The 19,660-nt window shown below is 37.3% G+C and overlaps 9 non-coding genes across 9 annotated transcripts; 1 reads left to right on the top strand and 8 right to left on the bottom strand.

Annotated features, from left to right (window-relative positions):
• Window positions 1-16: 16 nt before the first annotated feature.
• On the bottom strand, window positions 17-88 carry trnaq-cug (transfer RNA glutamine (anticodon CUG)). Its single transcript has one exon. It is a non-coding gene; the product is annotated as a tRNA-Gln (tRNA).
• A 1,422-nt stretch (window positions 89-1,510) lies between these two features.
• On the bottom strand, window positions 1,511-1,582 carry trnaq-cug (transfer RNA glutamine (anticodon CUG)). The gene has a single exon. It is a non-coding gene; the product is annotated as a tRNA-Gln (tRNA).
• A 1,422-nt stretch (window positions 1,583-3,004) lies between these two features.
• On the bottom strand, window positions 3,005-3,076 carry trnaq-cug (transfer RNA glutamine (anticodon CUG)). Its single transcript has one exon. It is a non-coding gene; the product is annotated as a tRNA-Gln (tRNA).
• Window positions 3,077-4,498: 1,422 nt separating this feature from the next.
• Window positions 4,499-4,570, bottom strand: trnaq-cug (transfer RNA glutamine (anticodon CUG)). Its single transcript has one exon. It is a non-coding gene; the product is annotated as a tRNA-Gln (tRNA).
• Window positions 4,571-6,099: 1,529 nt separating this feature from the next.
• trnaq-cug (transfer RNA glutamine (anticodon CUG)) lies at window positions 6,100-6,171 on the bottom strand. Its single transcript has one exon. It is a non-coding gene; the product is annotated as a tRNA-Gln (tRNA).
• Window positions 6,172-7,251: 1,080 nt separating this feature from the next.
• trnaq-cug (transfer RNA glutamine (anticodon CUG)) lies at window positions 7,252-7,323 on the bottom strand. The gene has a single exon. It is a non-coding gene; the product is annotated as a tRNA-Gln (tRNA).
• Window positions 7,324-8,603: 1,280 nt separating this feature from the next.
• trnaq-cug (transfer RNA glutamine (anticodon CUG)) lies at window positions 8,604-8,675 on the bottom strand. Its single transcript has one exon. It is a non-coding gene; the product is annotated as a tRNA-Gln (tRNA).
• Window positions 8,676-9,771: 1,096 nt separating this feature from the next.
• On the bottom strand, window positions 9,772-9,843 carry trnaq-cug (transfer RNA glutamine (anticodon CUG)). Its single transcript has one exon. It is a non-coding gene; the product is annotated as a tRNA-Gln (tRNA).
• Window positions 9,844-19,058: 9,215 nt separating this feature from the next.
• On the top strand, window positions 19,059-19,141 carry trnal-aag (transfer RNA leucine (anticodon AAG)). Its single transcript has one exon. It is a non-coding gene; the product is annotated as a tRNA-Leu (tRNA).
• The last annotated feature ends 519 nt before the right edge of the window (window positions 19,142-19,660 follow it).

Raw genomic sequence — 19,660 nt, 5'->3', positions numbered from 1 at the left:
GTTGAAAGCAAAGATCAGGTTCCACCGAGATTTGAACTCAGATCGCTGGATTCAGAGTCCAAAGTGCTGACCATTACACCATGGAACCCTACATACAGTATCATAACTTCAAAAAAAAAAAATTCTTCCTCTCTATGCACTTTGCCAAAGGTCTGACCAAATGAAGTCGATTTGCCCAGTTACATCTGAACTCCTGGAAAAGAAGAATCTAAATATAAAAGTGCTTTCACTTTTAAACCCTTCTTCCAGTTCAAATGTGAATATTCTAAAATAAAACAGAAAGTCTTCACCGTAAGCTTGGAAATGTTCAGGTAAATAGTTCAAAATAAAAATCTGGACTGGTTCAGTAACCCAAAATGAACTAATTTACATAAAAAATGGGCCTTTTTTATATTATAACGGAGAATATGACCATTAATACAAAATATTAAACATTGTTGATTAATTCGTTTGAACCATTATCTAACAGAGAAAAGCACAAATGAGTTATTTCAGTCTTATTTCTTAATCTTAAGACTTACGTCAAAGCATTTAGATAATATGAGTTTGAAGCACTCTTAAATGAAGTTGTGACAGAGGCAAAGAAAGAAAGGTTTACAGGGTATATATACAGGGTATATAATGTATAGATATAAAGAGAAAAGCCAATTTTTCTTTGTGTTTATTTGATTCTAACTAAATTTACAAAATAGAGAATAATCGTGAGTTAACTATGGAAAAAGTGTGATTAATCGTGAAGTTGTGACAGAGGCAAAGAAAGAAAGGTTTACAGGATATATACAGGCTATATAATTTATAGATATAAAGATAAAAGACATTTTTTCTTTGTGTTTATTTGATTCTAACTAAATTTTCAAAATAGAGAATAATCGTGAGTTAACTATGGAAAAAGTGTGATTAATCGCGAAGTTGTGACAGAGGCAAAGAAAGAAAGGTTTACAGGATATATACAGGCTATATAATTTATAGATATAAAGATAAAAGACATTTTTTCTTTGTGTTTATTTGATTCTAACTAAATTTTCAAAATAGAGAATAATCGTGAGTTAACTATGGAAAAAGTGTGATTAATCGCAATTAAAAAATAATCGTTTGACAGCCCTAGTAACAACATAATAACATGATAATGCAGCGCATTACTGTAAAGTGTAATAGGATATAAGTATGAAAAAATGAATATGAAATTGTGTGATGTGCTCATGTGCAAACAGTTCTGATATGCATGTGAATATGGGTTTAATCATGATTATCCCTGGCCACCCAATGAAGAGTTGTCCAGTCTTATGACCAGGGGGACAAAAGTGTTGTTGAGTCTGTTTGTGGAGCAGCTCAGAGACAGCAGCCTGCTGCTGATGATGCTCCTCTGTCTCATCAAAATTTAGTGTAGTGGATTTTGTGTATCAAAACAAGTATTAAATGAGTAACTGTAAGTGAGGTATTGATATATGACAGATTCAGTGTTATCATCAAACATGACAAAGGGAAGAGCTGGTTGTTGAAAGCAAAGATCAGGTTCCACCGAGATTTGAACTCAGATCGCTGGATTCAGAGTCCAAAGTGCTGACCATTACACCATGGAACCCTACATACAGTATCATAACTTCAAAAAAAAAAAATTCTTCCTCTCTATGCACTTTGCCAAAGGTCTGACCAAATGAAGTCGATTTGCCCAGTTACATCTGAACTCCTGGAAAAGAAGAATCTAAATATAAAAGTGCTTTCACTTTTAAACCCTTCTTCCAGTTCAAATGTGAATATTCTAAAATAAAACAGAAAGTCTTCACCGTAAGCTTGGAAATGTTCAGGTAAATAGTTCAAAATAAAAATCTGGACTGGTTCAGTAACCCAAAATGAACTAATTTACATAAAAAATGGGCCTTTTTTATATTATAACGGAGAATATGACCATTAATACAAAATATTAAACATTGTTGATTAATTCGTTTGAACCATTATCTAACAGAGAAAAGCACAAATGAGTTATTTCAGTCTTATTTCTTAATCTTAAGACTTACGTCAAAGCATTTAGATAATATGAGTTTGAAGCACTCTTAAATGAAGTTGTGACAGAGGCAAAGAAAGAAAGGTTTACAGGGTATATATACAGGGTATATAATGTATAGATATAAAGAGAAAAGCCAATTTTTCTTTGTGTTTATTTGATTCTAACTAAATTTACAAAATAGAGAATAATCGTGAGTTAACTATGGAAAAAGTGTGATTAATCGTGAAGTTGTGACAGAGGCAAAGAAAGAAAGGTTTACAGGATATATACAGGCTATATAATTTATAGATATAAAGATAAAAGACATTTTTTCTTTGTGTTTATTTGATTCTAACTAAATTTTCAAAATAGAGAATAATCGTGAGTTAACTATGGAAAAAGTGTGATTAATCGCGAAGTTGTGACAGAGGCAAAGAAAGAAAGGTTTACAGGATATATACAGGCTATATAATTTATAGATATAAAGATAAAAGACATTTTTTCTTTGTGTTTATTTGATTCTAACTAAATTTTCAAAATAGAGAATAATCGTGAGTTAACTATGGAAAAAGTGTGATTAATCGCAATTAAAAAATAATCGTTTGACAGCCCTAGTAACAACATAATAACATGATAATGCAGCGCATTACTGTAAAGTGTAATAGGATATAAGTATGAAAAAATGAATATGAAATTGTGTGATGTGCTCATGTGCAAACAGTTCTGATATGCATGTGAATATGGGTTTAATCATGATTATCCCTGGCCACCCAATGAAGAGTTGTCCAGTCTTATGACCAGGGGGACAAAAGTGTTGTTGAGTCTGTTTGTGGAGCAGCTCAGAGACAGCAGCCTGCTGCTGATGATGCTCCTCTGTCTCATCAAAATTTAGTGTAGTGGATTTTGTGTATCAAAACAAGTATTAAATGAGTAACTGTAAGTGAGGTATTGATATATGACAGATTCAGTGTTATCATCAAACATGACAAAGGGAAGAGCTGGTTGTTGAAAGCAAAGATCAGGTTCCACCGAGATTTGAACTCAGATCGCTGGATTCAGAGTCCAAAGTGCTGACCATTACACCATGGAACCCTACATACAGTATCATAACTTCAAAAAAAAAAAATTCTTCCTCTCTATGCACTTTGCCAAAGGTCTGACCAAATGAAGTCGATTTGCCCAGTTACATCTGAACTCCTGGAAAAGAAGAATCTAAATATAAAAGTGCTTTCACTTTTAAACCCTTCTTCCAGTTCAAATGTGAATATTCTAAAATAAAACAGAAAGTCTTCACCGTAAGCTTGGAAATGTTCAGGTAAATAGTTCAAAATAAAAATCTGGACTGGTTCAGTAACCCAAAATGAACTAATTTACATAAAAAATGGGCCTTTTTTATATTATAACGGAGAATATGACCATTAATACAAAATATTAAACATTGTTGATTAATTCGTTTGAACCATTATCTAACAGAGAAAAGCACAAATGAGTTATTTCAGTCTTATTTCTTAATCTTAAGACTTACGTCAAAGCATTTAGATAATATGAGTTTGAAGCACTCTTAAATGAAGTTGTGACAGAGGCAAAGAAAGAAAGGTTTACAGGGTATATATACAGGGTATATAATGTATAGATATAAAGAGAAAAGCCAATTTTTCTTTGTGTTTATTTGATTCTAACTAAATTTACAAAATAGAGAATAATCGTGAGTTAACTATGGAAAAAGTGTGATTAATCGTGAAGTTGTGACAGAGGCAAAGAAAGAAAGGTTTACAGGATATATACAGGCTATATAATTTATAGATATAAAGATAAAAGACATTTTTTCTTTGTGTTTATTTGATTCTAACTAAATTTTCAAAATAGAGAATAATCGTGAGTTAACTATGGAAAAAGTGTGATTAATCGCGAAGTTGTGACAGAGGCAAAGAAAGAAAGGTTTACAGGATATATACAGGCTATATAATTTATAGATATAAAGATAAAAGACATTTTTTCTTTGTGTTTATTTGATTCTAACTAAATTTTCAAAATAGAGAATAATCGTGAGTTAACTATGGAAAAAGTGTGATTAATCGCAATTAAAAAATAATCGTTTGACAGCCCTAGTAACAACATAATAACATGATAATGCAGCGCATTACTGTAAAGTGTAATAGGATATAAGTATGAAAAAATGAATATGAAATTGTGTGATGTGCTCATGTGCAAACAGTTCTGATATGCATGTGAATATGGGTTTAATCATGATTATCCCTGGCCACCCAATGAAGAGTTGTCCAGTCTTATGACCAGGGGGACAAAAGTGTTGTTGAGTCTGTTTGTGGAGCAGCTCAGAGACAGCAGCCTGCTGCTGATGATGCTCCTCTGTCTCATCAAAATTTAGTGTAGTGGATTTTGTGTATCAAAACAAGTATTAAATGAGTAACTGTAAGTGAGGTATTCATATATGACAGATTCAGCGTTCTCATCAAACATGACAAAGGGAAGAATTGGTTGTTGAAAGCAAAGATCAGGTTCCACCGAGATTTGAACTCGGATCGCTGGATTCAGAGTCCAAAGTGCTGACCATTACACCATGGAACCCTACATACAGTATCATAACTTCAAAAAAAAAAAAAATTCTTCCTCTCTATGCACTTTGCCAAAGGTCTGACCAAATGAAGTCGATTTGCCCAGTTACATCTGAACTCCTGGAAAAGAAGAATCTAAATATAAAAGTGCTTTCACTTTTAAACCCTTCTTCCAGTTCAAATGTGAATATTCTAAAATAAAACAGAAAGTCTTCACCGTAAGCTTGGAAATGTTCAGGTAAATAGTTCAAAATAAAAATCTGGACTGGTTCAGTAACCCAAAATGAACTAATTTACATAAAAAATGGGCCTTTTTTATATTATAACGGAGAATATGACCATTAATACAAAATATTAACCATTGTTGATTAATTCGTTTGAACCATTATCTAACAGAGAAAAGCACAAATGAGTTATTTCAGTCTTATTTCTTAATCTTAAGACTTACGTCAAAGCATTTAGATAATATGAGTTTGAAGCACTCTTAAATGAAGTTGTGACAGAGGCAAAGAAAGAAAGGTTTAAAGGGTATATATACAGGGTATATAATGTATAGATATAAAGAGAAAAGCCAATTTTTCTTTGTGTTTATTGATTCTAACTAAATTTAAAAAATAGAGAATAATCGTGAGTTAACTATGGAAAAAGTGTGATTAATCGCGAAGTTGTGACAGAGGCAAAGAAAGAAAGGTTTACAGGATATATACAGGCTATATAATTTATAGATATAAAGATAAATGACATTTTTTCTTTGTGTTTATTTGATTCTAACTAAAGTTTCAAAATAGAGAATAATCGTGAGTTAACTATGGAAAAAGTGTGATTAATCGCGAAGTTGTGACAGAGGCAAAGAAAGAAAGGTTTACAGGATATATACAGGCTATATAATTTATAGATATAAAGATAAAAGACAATTTTTCTTTGTGTTTATTTGATTCTAACTAAATTTACAAAATAGAGAATAATCGTGAGTTAACTATGGAAAAAGTGTGATTAATCGCGAAGTTGTGACAGAGGCAAAGAAAGAAAGGTTTACAGGGTATATACAGGCTATATAATTTATAGATATAAAGATAAAAGCCATTTTTTCTTTGTGTTTATTTGATTCTAACTAAATTTTCAAAATAGAGAATAATCGTGAGTTAACTATGGAAAAAGTGTGATTAATCGCGATTAAAAAATAATCGTTTGACAGCCCTAGTCACAACATAATAACATAATAATGCAGCGCATTACTGTAAAAGTGTAATAGGATATAAGTATGAAAAAATGAATATGAAATTGTGTGATGTGCTCATGTGCAAACAGTTCTGATATGCATGTGAATATGGGTTAAATCATGACTATCCCTGGCCACCCAGAGAAGAGTTGTACAGTCTTACGGCCAGGGGGATAAAAGTGTTGTTGAGTCTGTTTGTGCAGCAGCTGTGTATGAAAACTAGCATTAAATGAGTAACCGTAAGTGAGGTATTGATATATGACAGATTCAGTGTTATCATCAAACATGACAAAGGGAAGAACTGGTTGTTGAAAGCAAAGATCAGGTTCCACCGAGATTTGAACTCGGATCGCTGGATTCAGAGTCCAAAGTGCTGACCATTACACCATGGAACCCTACATACAGTATCATAACTTCAAAAAAAAAAAATTCTTCCTCTCTATGCACTTTGCCAAAGGTCTGACCAAATGAAGTCGATTTGCCCAATTACATCTGAACTCCTGGAAAAGAAGAATCTAAATATAAAAGTGCTTTCACTTTTAAACCCTTCTTCCAGTTCAAATGTGAATATTCTAAAATAAAACAGAAAGTCTTCACCGTAAGCTTGGAAATGTTCAGGTAAATAGTTCAAAATAAAAATCTGGACTGGTTCAGTAACCCAAAATGAACTAATTTACATAACAAATGGGCCTTTTTTATATTATAATGGAAAATATGAACATTAATAAAAAATTTTAACCATTGTTGATTAATTCGTTTGAACCATTATCTAACAGAGAAAAGCACAAATGAGTGATTTAAGTCTTATTTCTTAATCTTAAGACTTACTTCAAAGCATTTAGAAAATATGAGTTTGAAGCACTCTTAAATGAAGTTGTGACAGAGGCAAAGAAAGAAATGTTTACAGGGTATATACAGGGTGTATACTATATAGATATAAAGATCAAAGCCATTTTTTCTTTGTGTTTATTTGATTCTAACTATATTTTCAAAATAGAGAATAATCGTGAGTTAACTATGGAAAAAATGTGATTAATCTCGATTAAAAATAATCGTTTGACAGCCCTAGTAACAACATAATAACATGATAATGCAGCGCATTACGGTAAAAGTGTAATAGGATATAAGTATGAAAAAATTAATATGAAATTGTGTGATGTGCTCATGTGCAAACAGTTCTGATATGCATGTGAATATGGGTTTAATCATGATTATCCCTGGCCACCCAATGAAGAGTGGTCCCGTCTTATGACCAGGGGGACAAAAGTGTTGTTGAGTCTGTTTGTGGAGCAGCTCAGAGACAGCAGCCTGCTGCTGATGATGCTCCTCTTTCTCATCAAAATTTAGTGTAGTGGATGTTGTGTATCAAAACTAGCATTAAATGAGTAACTGTAAGTGAGGTATTCATATATGACAGATTCAGTGTTCTCATCAAACATGACAAAGGGAAGAAGTGGTTGTTGAAAGCAAAGATCAGGTTCCACCGAGATTTGAACTCGGATCGCTGGATTCAGAGTCCAAAGTGCTGACTTTTACACCATGGAACCCTACATACAGTATAAAAACTTAAAAAAAAAAACTCTTCCTCTAGATGCACTTTGCCAAAGGTCTGAACAAAGTTTGACAGATGAACACATGAAGTCGATTTGCCCAGTTACATCTGAACTCCTGGAAAAGAAGAAACTAAATATCAAAGTGCTTTCACTCTTAAACCCTTCTTCCAGTTCAAATGTGAATATTCTAAAATCAAACAGAAAGTCTTCACCGTAAGCTTGGAAATGTTCAGGTAAATAGTTCAAAATAAAAATCCGGACTGGTTCAGTAACCCAAAATGTACACATTTACATAAGAAATGGGCCTTTTTTATATTCTAATGGAAAATATGAACATTAATACAAAATATTAACCATTGTTGATTAATTCGTTTGAACCATTATCTAACAGAAAAAAGCACAAATGATTGATTTAAATCTTATTTCTTAATCTTAAGACTTACTTCAAAGCATTTAGAAAATATGAATTTGAAGCACTCTTAAATGAAGTTGTGACAGAGGCAAAGAAAGAAAGGTTTACAGGGTATATATACAGGGTATATAATGTATAGATATAAAGAGAAAAGCCATTTTTTCTTTGTGTTTATTTGATTCTAACTAAATTTTTAAAAAAGAGAATAATCGTGAGTTAACTATGGAAAAAGTGTGATTAATCGCGATTAATCGCGAAGTTGTGACAGAGGCAAAGAAAGAAAGGTTTACAGGGTATATACAGGCTATATAATTTATAGATATAAAGATAAAAGCCATTTTTTTCTTTGTGTTTATTTGATTCTAACTAAATTTTCAAAATAGAGAATAATCGTGAGTTAACTATGGAAAAAGTGTGATTAATCGCCATTAAAAAATAATTGTTTGACAGCCCTAGTAACAACATAATAACACGATAATGCAGCGCATTACGGTAAAAGTGTAATAGGATATAAGTATGAAAAAATGAAAATGAAATTGTGTGATGTGCTCATGTGCAAACAGTTCTGATATGCATGTGAATATGGGTTTAATCATGATTATCCCTGGCCACCCAATGAAGAGTTGTCCAGTCTTATGACCAGGGGGACAAAAGTGTTGTTGAGTCTGTTTGTGGAGCAGCTCAGAGACAGCAGCCTGCTGCTGATGATGCTCCTCTGTCTCATCAGAATTTATTGTTGTGGATGTTGTGTATCAAAACAAGTATTCAATGAGTAACCGTAAGTGAGATATTCATATATGACAGATTCAGTGTTCTCATCAAACATGACAAAGGGAAGAACTGGTTGTTGAAAGCAAAGATCAGGTTCCACCGAGATTTGAACTCGGATCGCTGGATTCAGAGTCCAAAGTGCTGACTTTTACACCATGGAACCCTACATACAGTATAAAAACTTAAAAAAAAAAACTCTTCCTCTAGATGCACTTTGCCAAAGGTCTGAACAAAGTTTGACAGATGAACACATGAAGTCGATTTGCCCAGTTACATCTGAACTCCTGGAAAAGAAGAAACTAAATATCAAAGTGCTTTCACTCTTAAACCCTTCTTCCAGTTCAAATGTGAATATTCTAAAATCAAACAGAAAGTCTTCACCGTAAGCTTGGAAATGTTCAGGTAAATAGTTCAAAATAAAAATCCGGACTGGTTCAGTAACCCAAAATGTACACATTTACATAAGAAATGGGCCTTTTTTATATTCTAATGGAAAATATGAACATTAATACAAAATATTAACCATTGTTGATTAATTCGTTTGAACCATTATCTAACAGAAAAAAGCACAAATGATTGATTTAAATCTTATTTCTTAATCTTAAGACTTACTTCAAAGCATTTAGAAAATATGAGTTTGAAGCACTCTTAAATGAAGTTGTGACAGAGGCAAAGAAAGAAAGGTTTACAGGGTATATACAGGGTATATACTATGTAGATATAAAGATAAAATCCATTTTTTGTTTGTGTTTATTTAATTCTAACTATATTTTCAAAATAGAGAATAATCGTGAGTTAACTATGGAAAAAATGTGATTAATCGCGATTAAAAATAATCGTTTGGCAGCCCTAGTAACAACATAATAACACGATAATGCAGCGCATTACGGTAAAAGTGTAATAGGATATAAGTATGAAAAAATGAATATGAAATTGTGTGATGTGCTCATGTGCAAACAGTTCTGATATGCATGTGAATATGGGTTTAATCATGATTATCCCTGGCCACCCAATGAAGAGTTGTCCAGTCTTATGACCAGGGGGACAAAAGTGTTGTTGAGTCTGTTTGTGGAGCAGCTCAGAGACAGCAGCCTGCTGCTGATGATGCTCCTCTGTCTCATCAGAATTTATTGTTGTGGATGTTGTGTATCAAAACAAGTATTCAATGAGTAACTGTAAGTGAGGTATTGATATATGACAGATTCAGTGTTATCATCAAACATGACAAAGGGAAGAGCTGGTTGTTGAAAGCAAAGATCAGGTTCCACCGAGATTTGAACTCAGATCGCTGGATTCAGAGTCCAAAGTGCTGACCATTACACCATGGAACCCTACATACAGTATCATACCTCTAAAAAAAAAAAAATTCTTCCTCTTTATGCACTTTGCCACAGGTCTGAACAAAGTTTGACAGATGAACAAATGAAGTCGATTTGCCCAGTTACATCTGAACTCCTGGAAAAGAAGAAACTAATATCAAAGTGCTTTCACTCTTAAACCCTTCTTCCAGTTCAAATGTGAATATTCTAAAATCAAACAGAAAGTCTTCACCGTAAGCTTGGAAATGTTCAGGTAAATAGTTCAAAATAAAAATCCGGACTGGTTCAGTAACCCAAAATGAACACATTTACATAAAAAATGGGCCTTTTTTATATTAGAATGGAAAATATGACCATTAATACAAAATATTAACCATTGTTGATTAATTCGTTTGAACCATTATCTAACAGAGAAAAGCACAAATGAGTGATTTAAATCTTATTTCTTAATCTTAAGACTTACTTCAAAGCATTTAGAAAATATGAGTTTGAAGCACTCTTAAATGAAGTTGTGACAGAGGCAAATAAAGAAAGGTTTACAGGGTATATACAGGGTATATAATGTATAGATATAAAGAGAAAAGCCACTTTTTCTTTGTGTTTATTTGATTTTAACTAAATTTTTAAAATAGAGAATAATCGTGAGTTAACTATGGAAAAAGTGTGATTAATCGTGATTAATCGCGAAGTTGTGACAGAGGCAAAGAAAGAAAGGTTTACAGGGTATATACAGGCTATATAATTTATAGATATAAAGATAAAAGCCATTTTTTTCTTTGTGTTTATTTGATTCTAACTAAATTTTCAAAATAGAGAATAATCGTGAGTTAACTATGGAAAAAGTGTGATTAATCGCAATTAAAAAATAATTGTTTGACAGCCCTAGTAACAACATAATAACACGATAATGCAGCGCATTACGGTAAAGTGTAATAGGATGTAAGTATGAAAAAATTAATATGAAATTGTGTGATGTGCTCATGTGCAAACAGTTCTGATATGCATGTGAATATGGGTTTAATCATGATTATCCCTGGCCACCCAATGAAGAGTTGTCCAGTCTTATGACCAGGGGGACAAAAGTGTTGTTGAGTCTGTTTTTGGAGCAGCTCAGAGACAGCAGCCTGCTGCTGATGATGCTCCTCTGTCTCATCAGAATTTATTGTTGTGGATGTTGTGTATCAAAACAAGTATTCAATGAGTAACTGTAAGTGAGGTATTCATATATGACAGATCCAGTGTTCTCATCAAACATGACAAAGGGAAGAACTGGTTGTTGAAAGCAAATATCAGGTTCCACCGAGATTTGAACTCGGATCGCTGGATTTAGAGTCCAAAGTGCTGACCATTCGGCCAAAAATGGGGCAAAAGGGACTGCCCGAAAGGGGGGAAAAGGAAAAAAAGAGGAAGGAGGGGGGGGGGGAAGAGAGAAAAAGAAAAGGAGAAAAAAGTACACTATATCCACTTTTCTCTATTCTCTTATCTTCTCAACATTGTTTACACACACCTCTGCACTTATTGCAAGGTTTATCATCCGTTTAATTTCCATGTTTCTTGTGGGATTCGAACCTGTATTGTGGCAACACCCCAACATACCACAGTGCTTTGGACGTTACTAAAGCCTAATGTAGGGGGCAGCACACAAAATGTGTATAACTGTAAATGTAAATAAGTCTCCCATCATTTTTCCCCTCTTTTTTTGGTACACTCAATTATTTGAGAGACTAGTGTTATAATTGGCTTTGATCTTAGACATTATAAATTCATATTCTGTATTTTCCTAAATAACCTCTGTTCCTAGCTGGTACTTTTCCACTCTGCTCATACTGCACAATCGATGACCTTAAAAGGGTCCAAGACTTTAGAAGGACATAAACAACTGGGTCAGACAAAACATCTCTAGTAGAGTAGATAGGTCTGGTACATTAGATCCACGCCTAAAACAGCACTCACACATACACACACATTGTTTCTCACATCCAAAGAACACAACAAGGACAGCAGCTGGCCTGAGCATGTCACCCAAAACTGGCCAATTATACTCTGACAAGTGTGAAAACAACTTCTGTGAGATAAAGCTGAATATAAATATGACATGTTTCCGGATATCGGGGCTCGGCCTGACGGATTTCCTGCGGGAGCTCTGGCACTCCGAGTCCAGCTGCAATATACTTTACTATGTGACCACTGATAAATACTTTTTTAATAAACGATTTCTCCAGCTTGTTCTTGGGCTTCCAATGAAAAAACCGGGCTAACACTAGCTATCTATCTGTATCACTATTTGTGCAACACAAGTGAATGAAACAAATTCCAAATTGAGCAAAGAAAGTATTTTAAAAAAATCTTTGGTTGAGACAAAGAGTGTTGGGTTTTATTAATAAATGTAAAATAATTCTCCAAGTAATTCTGGCTTCACTTTTGACAATTGCATTAAATGGATGTCACTCACACTCACTGTCGTCCTGTTTTGCAAATGGAAATTAAATAAAAATGTGAAGGCTGTTCTTGGTTCAAGTAAAATTATCAAACTTTATTAACATTGTAACAATAATCACACAGTAACAGACGAGCAATCATCTGCGAACAGACAGACAGACAGGCAGACACTTAATGTAAACTTAACGCCGCAGTTAAAACGTCGCATGAAATGGAAGCTGTCCAAGCGCACTGCAGACCTCCATGGGTGGAAGAGTTTGACCACTGAAGACACACCTGTGAAAAACAAAGTCAGCCGCTGCCCAATTGCCAGTACCCCTCCTCCCACAAGTGGAGTGGTAACAGTGTGTGTGTGTGTGTGGCACACAGTTTTTCAAACGTATATTTGATAAAGAATTTTATCATTTTTACCCACCTGACTGGCTGCAGCAGTCCCGGTCAACATAGATGACCTCAGGTTCAGCTTGGCCCGCATTCTTATATCGAGTGACGATGCCATGGCACAACTCTTCCAACCCTGCACCTTCACTCGTCGTCAGAACAGAGTTCAGAACCTGGCCAAACTCGTTGCCGATGTTTGTCATCCATGCAGCGCTGTCCCCAATAGCGCCAGCCAGCTTCTTGGTGATCTGTAAAACAAACACTACTTTCAAGCTGTTTGTTGTAATTATACACGTGTGCGTGTGTCAAACCGACATTCACGCACTTGCACCTGTTATCATATTCCTCTTTTTTTTTTGGAGGGGGGGGGGCAATAAATATAGCTTTCCCAGTGATAACTACTAATACAACCGATTCTCCGCAACAACCAAAAGATTCATCGCACACAAGGCCTTGAAATTGATTTTGGTCAAGACAGACACTTTTGATGACAATGTGGGGGAGGAGGTTTCAGAATATGAAGATCAAGTCTGACAGTGACTTTTAGAGGAGGATGACATTAATCATCAGCTATCTCCTAAACGAGAATGAACCACAGCTAGACAGCAGCAGGCCCCAGGACCAAGTGGTCAGCAGCCGAGCTGAGATTGAGATCTTACTTATGTTTTGTAAATGTTCAAAGTTCTAAAAAAGTTCAAATGAATAATACATGATAGTTATACCAAAAAACCTTGCTTCATTTGCACATTTCTTGAATGTTTTCTATCCTTTTTATTTTTTTAATCACATTTTATTGAAAAAAACGAATTGCACTTTAATACATAAATGTGATCATATTACATGTTAATCATGTATGTTGTTTATATTGCTTGTAATTGGGATGAAGTACATATCTGTAAAGTAATTTAACATAAAATTGTTTGATTGTGTTGAATTAAAAACCCCAAAAATGCAGCGGGTCCACCAGACCAACAAACATTGCCTGAGTAACAAAAATATGACCAGAACACAAGGGTTAATACATCTGGACACATCTGTCTGCTCTGCTCAAACACATAACCAGGCTCCGTTACCAGAGTGGAGAAAACGCCACAGATAGCCGACGAATTACTATTGCACTGACGGACAATAAATGCAAAAAAGATAGTTCACATCTTAAGGCTTTCCCCGAGGAATCGGCAGAGTTTATACGGCAAATAAACAAAAAAATAAGTTACTATTTGTCTTCTGATTCTGTCGTATCACTAACATCCCCACCGTCACCACACAATGCCGGTATGAACAGCGACGCTATTACAGGCAGAACTTCCATTGGCAAAATGGCTACGTTACAAGGAAGTTGAAATACAACTTGGATAAAGTGCCGAGAGGACGGAAGATTAAATTGTATATTGTTTGTCCCACGGTTTAACATTCGGCTTATATATGGCGTTACTTTTATGAGTATTAATCAAGTTTACAAACCTTGTTCCCGTGCTTGTCACAAGTGTATGCGAAGGAAAATATGGCCGACACTCTAAAGCGTTAACCGCGCCCCCTCCGACGTCAGGTCACGTGTCCCTTTTGCCCCATTTTTGGCTGTGTTCGGACCTGTGTTCGGACCTTGTTCGGACCTTGTTCGGACCTCGTTAGGAACTCTTTGATGTCGTTAGGAAAGTGTTCGGACCTGGTTAGGAAAGTGTTCGGACCTGACAGAATGTGTTCGGAAGTGTTAGGACCTCTGAGGCAGTCCAAAAACCGGCGGGTACGGCCACCTCGTCCCCTCATCTGTTGTTTTGATGCTAAAAATTCGCGTCCTCAACAACAGCTGCTAAAATTTCAGTCTCACATTGCAGCATCATTAGTAACGCAGGGCTGTGAAAGGAGGAAATCAATTCTCCCTTCCTTCACAAAAGGAAAAAAAGGGGAATTTGCTCAAGTGGTAGAGCGCTCGCTTTGCATGTGAGAGGTAGCGGGATCTATACCTGCATTCTCCAGGAATCCTTCCTTAGCTTCACATTTCAGTGGAGGAAATCATCAACAGCTGCGGTGGTACAGCTGAAGTTGGCTTAGGGTTTTGCGATATCTGCATCGTGAGCCCTACAACCATAGGGGATGGTGTTCGAATCGAAGAGCTCGTTGAGCATCTTGTGATCCATTCATGCCTTCTCCAGGAAGCTTTGACATGATCATTGGAGGTTATTGTCATCGTTTACACAAGAATCTCATTGTACAGGAATGTGTTTCTAACATGCACTGTATATATGACAATAAACGCTTGAATCTTGGTGGCAACACCCAGAAATTCTGCCTTGTGGTAGATGTAGGACACTCCGCATCATCAAAACAATAAAAAATAGAATGTTTGCTCCAGAAGAAGCTAGACTTTTTTTTCCCTTTGCAGTGTTGATAGGTTGTAAATAGATTCTACTTTGGACCTTTATGCAGATTTTTCAAACCCCCGGTACCGTATCATAGGATTACAGGACAGGGCTTTTGACCGAAGCAAACTGGATTCATATCAGGCTATTTGAAGGGGGGCTATTCACATTTAGGCCTAAGATGGGTGAGAATATCAAAACAGTATTCTAAGTACCACATCAGACTATAATGGTGATAACACACCTATTGAAATTTCAACTTCAGCAGTCTCAGCTATTATGTAAGTAATGGGTGAGAATGCTCAGGAATTTGGAGGTGAGATGGGCATCATCATGCCTCTTGAAATTCCAAATTCTGGAGGCTCATCAGCTATTATGTAAGCAGAGGTGAGAATGCTGATCATTGATGACAGTGCTACTCTTCCTGCTCTTGACGGGGGCATTGTTTTCTTCTCCATTTTACTCGTTGTGGAGTTATTAGCGGTAACCTTCCCGTAGCAGCGACACCTCTGTGACTGAAAAGACTGCAACGACTGTCGCATTGACTCCAGCCACAATATATGGTCGGGACGACCGCGTGAAGTCATCAACACCGCTCGCTCGAGCCATCACGGCAGCGACGCTTGGCCTTTAAAGTGCTGCGTTAAGACCGCAGTTTCCCTTGGAGGCGGGGTTCAAATTCCACTTCTGACAAAGAAACCTTCTCCAAGAGAATGGTTTTCACTGGCAAGGCAACCCAACTTCACTCCTTGCTTGGCTATGCGATGTTGTATTGCTATTCTGTCACTGTGTCGTCTAGTTTAAAGATTGTTGCAGCCGTTTTACATCTGAAGAGTTCTTGCTTCCAAATGCTATACCTACTATTTGTTTGCCTCAGGAGTCCTCTTAAACAACAGCCAAGACACTTGAACACCATGCAGACCCACATATTCACTCGAATGATCCCTGGGCCCGCCGACACTATTGTGCAAGAATCCCTTTTATGGTCAGGATGGCTGCGTTAAGGTCGCAGTCTCCCCTGGAGGCGTGGGTTCAAATCCCACTTCTGACATTTCACACTTCTCCTGGAGAATGGTTTTCACTGGCAAGGCAAACCACATTTACTCCATGCGTGGCTAGCGCTATATTATCTAGTTTACAGCAACATTCTTTGTGCCGTCATGTTACTCTGATGTCTTAGGACCGCTTTGAATCGCAGGGAAGGGGCTTGGTGCATGAGAATCCTTTGTCCACAACTCAAGTTATTGTTACATATTAACATTTTGGCATGTACTCAACACCACCGTAAAACCTCCTGTTTTTCTGTCATTTTTGTGGAAAAATCGTCTGAAAACAAAACACTGGTCGTGACAAAAGACCTCGACAGATCGTCCCTGGTATGCAAAGTCATTGTTGGCTTTGGACAAGACAAGAATGAAACCACAGGATTTCTGTTGGTGGACAAAGTACTTGGAAGTGAGCTTTATGGAAGAGTGGTATGAAGGAAAGGTTAGGGGGAAGTCCTTGTGTGCTTTGGACAAGACAAGAATGAAACAACAGGTCTTCTGTTGTTGGACAAGGTACTTGGAAGTGAGCTTTATGGAAGAGTGGTATGAAGGAGAGGTTAGGGGGAAGATAGTCCCTGCAGGCCAGGCTTCTCGTGGTGGCAATACATTTGGTGCCAAGTGAAATGCCTTCCAAAGTGCTTTGATAAAAGCAAACAAGTGTAAGATAGTTGAATATGAGATGACAGCATGTATTGAAGGCTGGTGTAAGAGCTGCTGGTCTTGAGTGATTTGTAAGGGAGGTGACTGTTTGCAAGAGGGAACTTGGCTGATGGTGGGTGAATTAGATTATACTTGGTGGGAGGCATGTGATAAAAGTCCTAGTTCTCTCCGTCGGGGAATCGAACACCGATCTTCCGCGTGACAGGCAGAGATACTGACCATTATACTAACGAGGAATTTCGATAGCACAGATACAGTCGTCATTTGAAAAGACTACAGTAGCCAAGGAGCGAAATAAGAGTTTTGTGTCCCATTTGAGGTGCCTTTTAAAGGAATGTTTTGAATCATGCAAAGCAATTGAGAAGAAACTAGGCATGATCTGCAGCATGCAAGTGGTGAAAAGGGCTCAACAAGAATCTCATTGTACAGGAATGTGTTTCTAACATGCACTGTATATATGACAATAAACGCTTGAATCTTGGTGGCAACACCCAGAAATTCTGCCTTGTGGTAGATGTAGGACACTCCGCATCATCAAAACAATAAAAAGTCGAATGTTTGCTCCAGAAGAAGCTAGACTTTTTTTTTCCCTTTGCAGTGTTGATAAGTTGTAAATAGATTCTACTTTGGACCCTTATGCAGATTTTTCAAACCCCCGGTACCGTATCATAGGACAACAGGACAGGGCTTTTGACCGAAGCAAACTGGATTCATATCAGGCTATTTGAAGGGGGGCTATTCACATTTAGGCCTAAGATGGGTGAGAATATCAAAACAGTATTCTAAGTACCACACCAGACTATAATGGTGATAACACACCTATTGAAATTTCAACTTCTGCAGTCTCAGCTATTATGTAAGTAATAGGTGAGAATGCTCAGGAATTTGGAGGTGAGATGGGCATCATCATGCCTCTTGAAATTCCAAATTCTGGAGGCTCATCAGCTATTGTGTAAGCAGAGGTGAGAATGCTGATCATTGATGACAGTGCTACTCTTCCTGCTCTTGACGGGGGCATTGTTTTCTTCTCCATTTTACTCGTTGTGGAGTTATTAGCGGTAACCTTCCCGTAGCAGCGACACCTCTGTGACTGAAAAGACTGCAACGACTGTCGCATTGACTCCAGCCACAATATATGGTCGGGACGACCGCGTGAAGTCATCAACACGGCTCGCTCGAGCCATCACGGCAACGACGCTTGGCCTTTAAAGTGCTGCGTTAAGACCGCAGTTTCCCTTGAAGGCGGGGTTCAAATTCTACTTCTGACAATGTAAACTTCTCCAACAGAATGATTTTCACTGGCAAGGCAACCCAACTTCACTCCTTGCTTGGCTATGCTACGTTGTATTGCTAAACTGGCACTGTATCGTCTAGTTTAAAGATTATTGCGGCCGTTTTACATCTGAAGAGTTCTTGCTTCCAAATGCTTTTTGATAAAGCTTATAGTTAGGGATGGCTCAGGTAATCCTGAAACATCCCATGTTGCCCAAGCCGCTATAGGCTTAGACTGCTGGGGGACCTCATCTGTCACACCTTTCCTCACTTTGCTCTCTTTTTCCCCCTGTTTAATTTCTCAAATGATTTTATGTACACGTGACATTATTGGGGTTATTAAACAACTTAAACAACAGCCAAGACACATGAACAGCACGTAGACCCACATAGTCACTCGAATGATCCCTGGGCCCGCCGACACTCCTCCCCCCCTTGAGGCGTGGGTTCAAATCCCACTTCTGACAAAGCAACCTTCTCCAAGAGAATGGTTTTCACTGGCAAGGCAACCCAACTTCACTCCTTGCTTGGCTATGCTATGTTGTATTGCTATTCTGGCACTGTGTCGTCCAGTTTAAACATTGTTGCAGCCGTTTTACATCTGAAGAGTTCTTGCTTCCAAATGCTATACCTACTATTTGTTTGCCTCAGGAGTCCTCTTAAACAACAGCCAATACACTTGAACAGCACATAGACCCACATAGTCACTCGAAAATCCCTGGGCCCGCCGACACTCCTCCCCCCCTGGAGGCGTGGGTTCAAATCCCACTTCTGACAAAGCAACCTTCTCCAAGAGAATGATTTTCACTGGCAAGGCAACCCAACTTCACTCCTTGCTTGGCTATGCTATGTTGTATTGCTATTCTGGCACTGTGTCGTCCAGTTTAAAGATTGTTGCAGCCGTTTTACATCTGAAGAGTTCTTGCTTCCAAATGCTATACCTACTATTTGTTTGCCTCAGGAGTCCTCTTAAACAACAGCCAAGACACTTGAACACCATGCAGACCCACATATTCACTCGAATGATCCCTGGGCTCGCCGACACTATTGTGCAAGAATTCCTTTTATGGTCAGGATGGCCGAGCGGTCTAAGGCGCTGCGTTAAGGTCGCAGTCTCCCCTGGAGGCGTGGGTTCAAATCCCACTTCTGACATTTCACACTTCTCCTGGGGAATGGTTTTCACTGGCAAGGCAAAACACATTTACTCCATGCGTGGCTAGCGCTATATCATCTAGTTTACAGCAACATTCTTTGTGCCGTCATGTTACTCTGATGTCTTAGGACCGCTCTCAATCGCAGGGAAAGGGGCTTGGTGCATGAGAATCCTTTGTCCACAACTCAAGTTATTGATACATATTAACATTTTGGCATGTACTCAACACCACCGTAAAACCTCCTGTTTTTCAGTCATTTTTGTGGAAAAATCGTCTGAAAACAAAACACTGGTCGTGACAAAAGACCTCGACAGATCGTCCCTGGTATGCAAAGTCATTGTTGGCTTTGGACAAGAGAAGAATGAAACCACAGGATTTCTGTTGGTGGACAAAGTACTTGGAAGTGAGCTTTATGGAAGAGTGGTATGAAGGAAAGGTTAGGGGGAAGTCCTTGTTGGCTTTGGACAAGACAAGAATGAAACAACAGGTCTTCTGTTGTTGGACAAGGTACTTGGAA

Source organism: Leuresthes tenuis, unplaced genomic scaffold, assembly GCF_036924035.1.
Source record: "Leuresthes tenuis unplaced genomic scaffold, fLeuTen1.0.hap1 SCAF_12, whole genome shotgun sequence".
Lineage (NCBI taxonomy): Eukaryota > Metazoa > Chordata > Actinopteri > Atheriniformes > Atherinopsidae > Leuresthes > Leuresthes tenuis.
The sequence above is the reverse complement of the archived record's forward strand: the minus strand, read 5'-3'. Positions and strand labels throughout refer to the sequence as shown.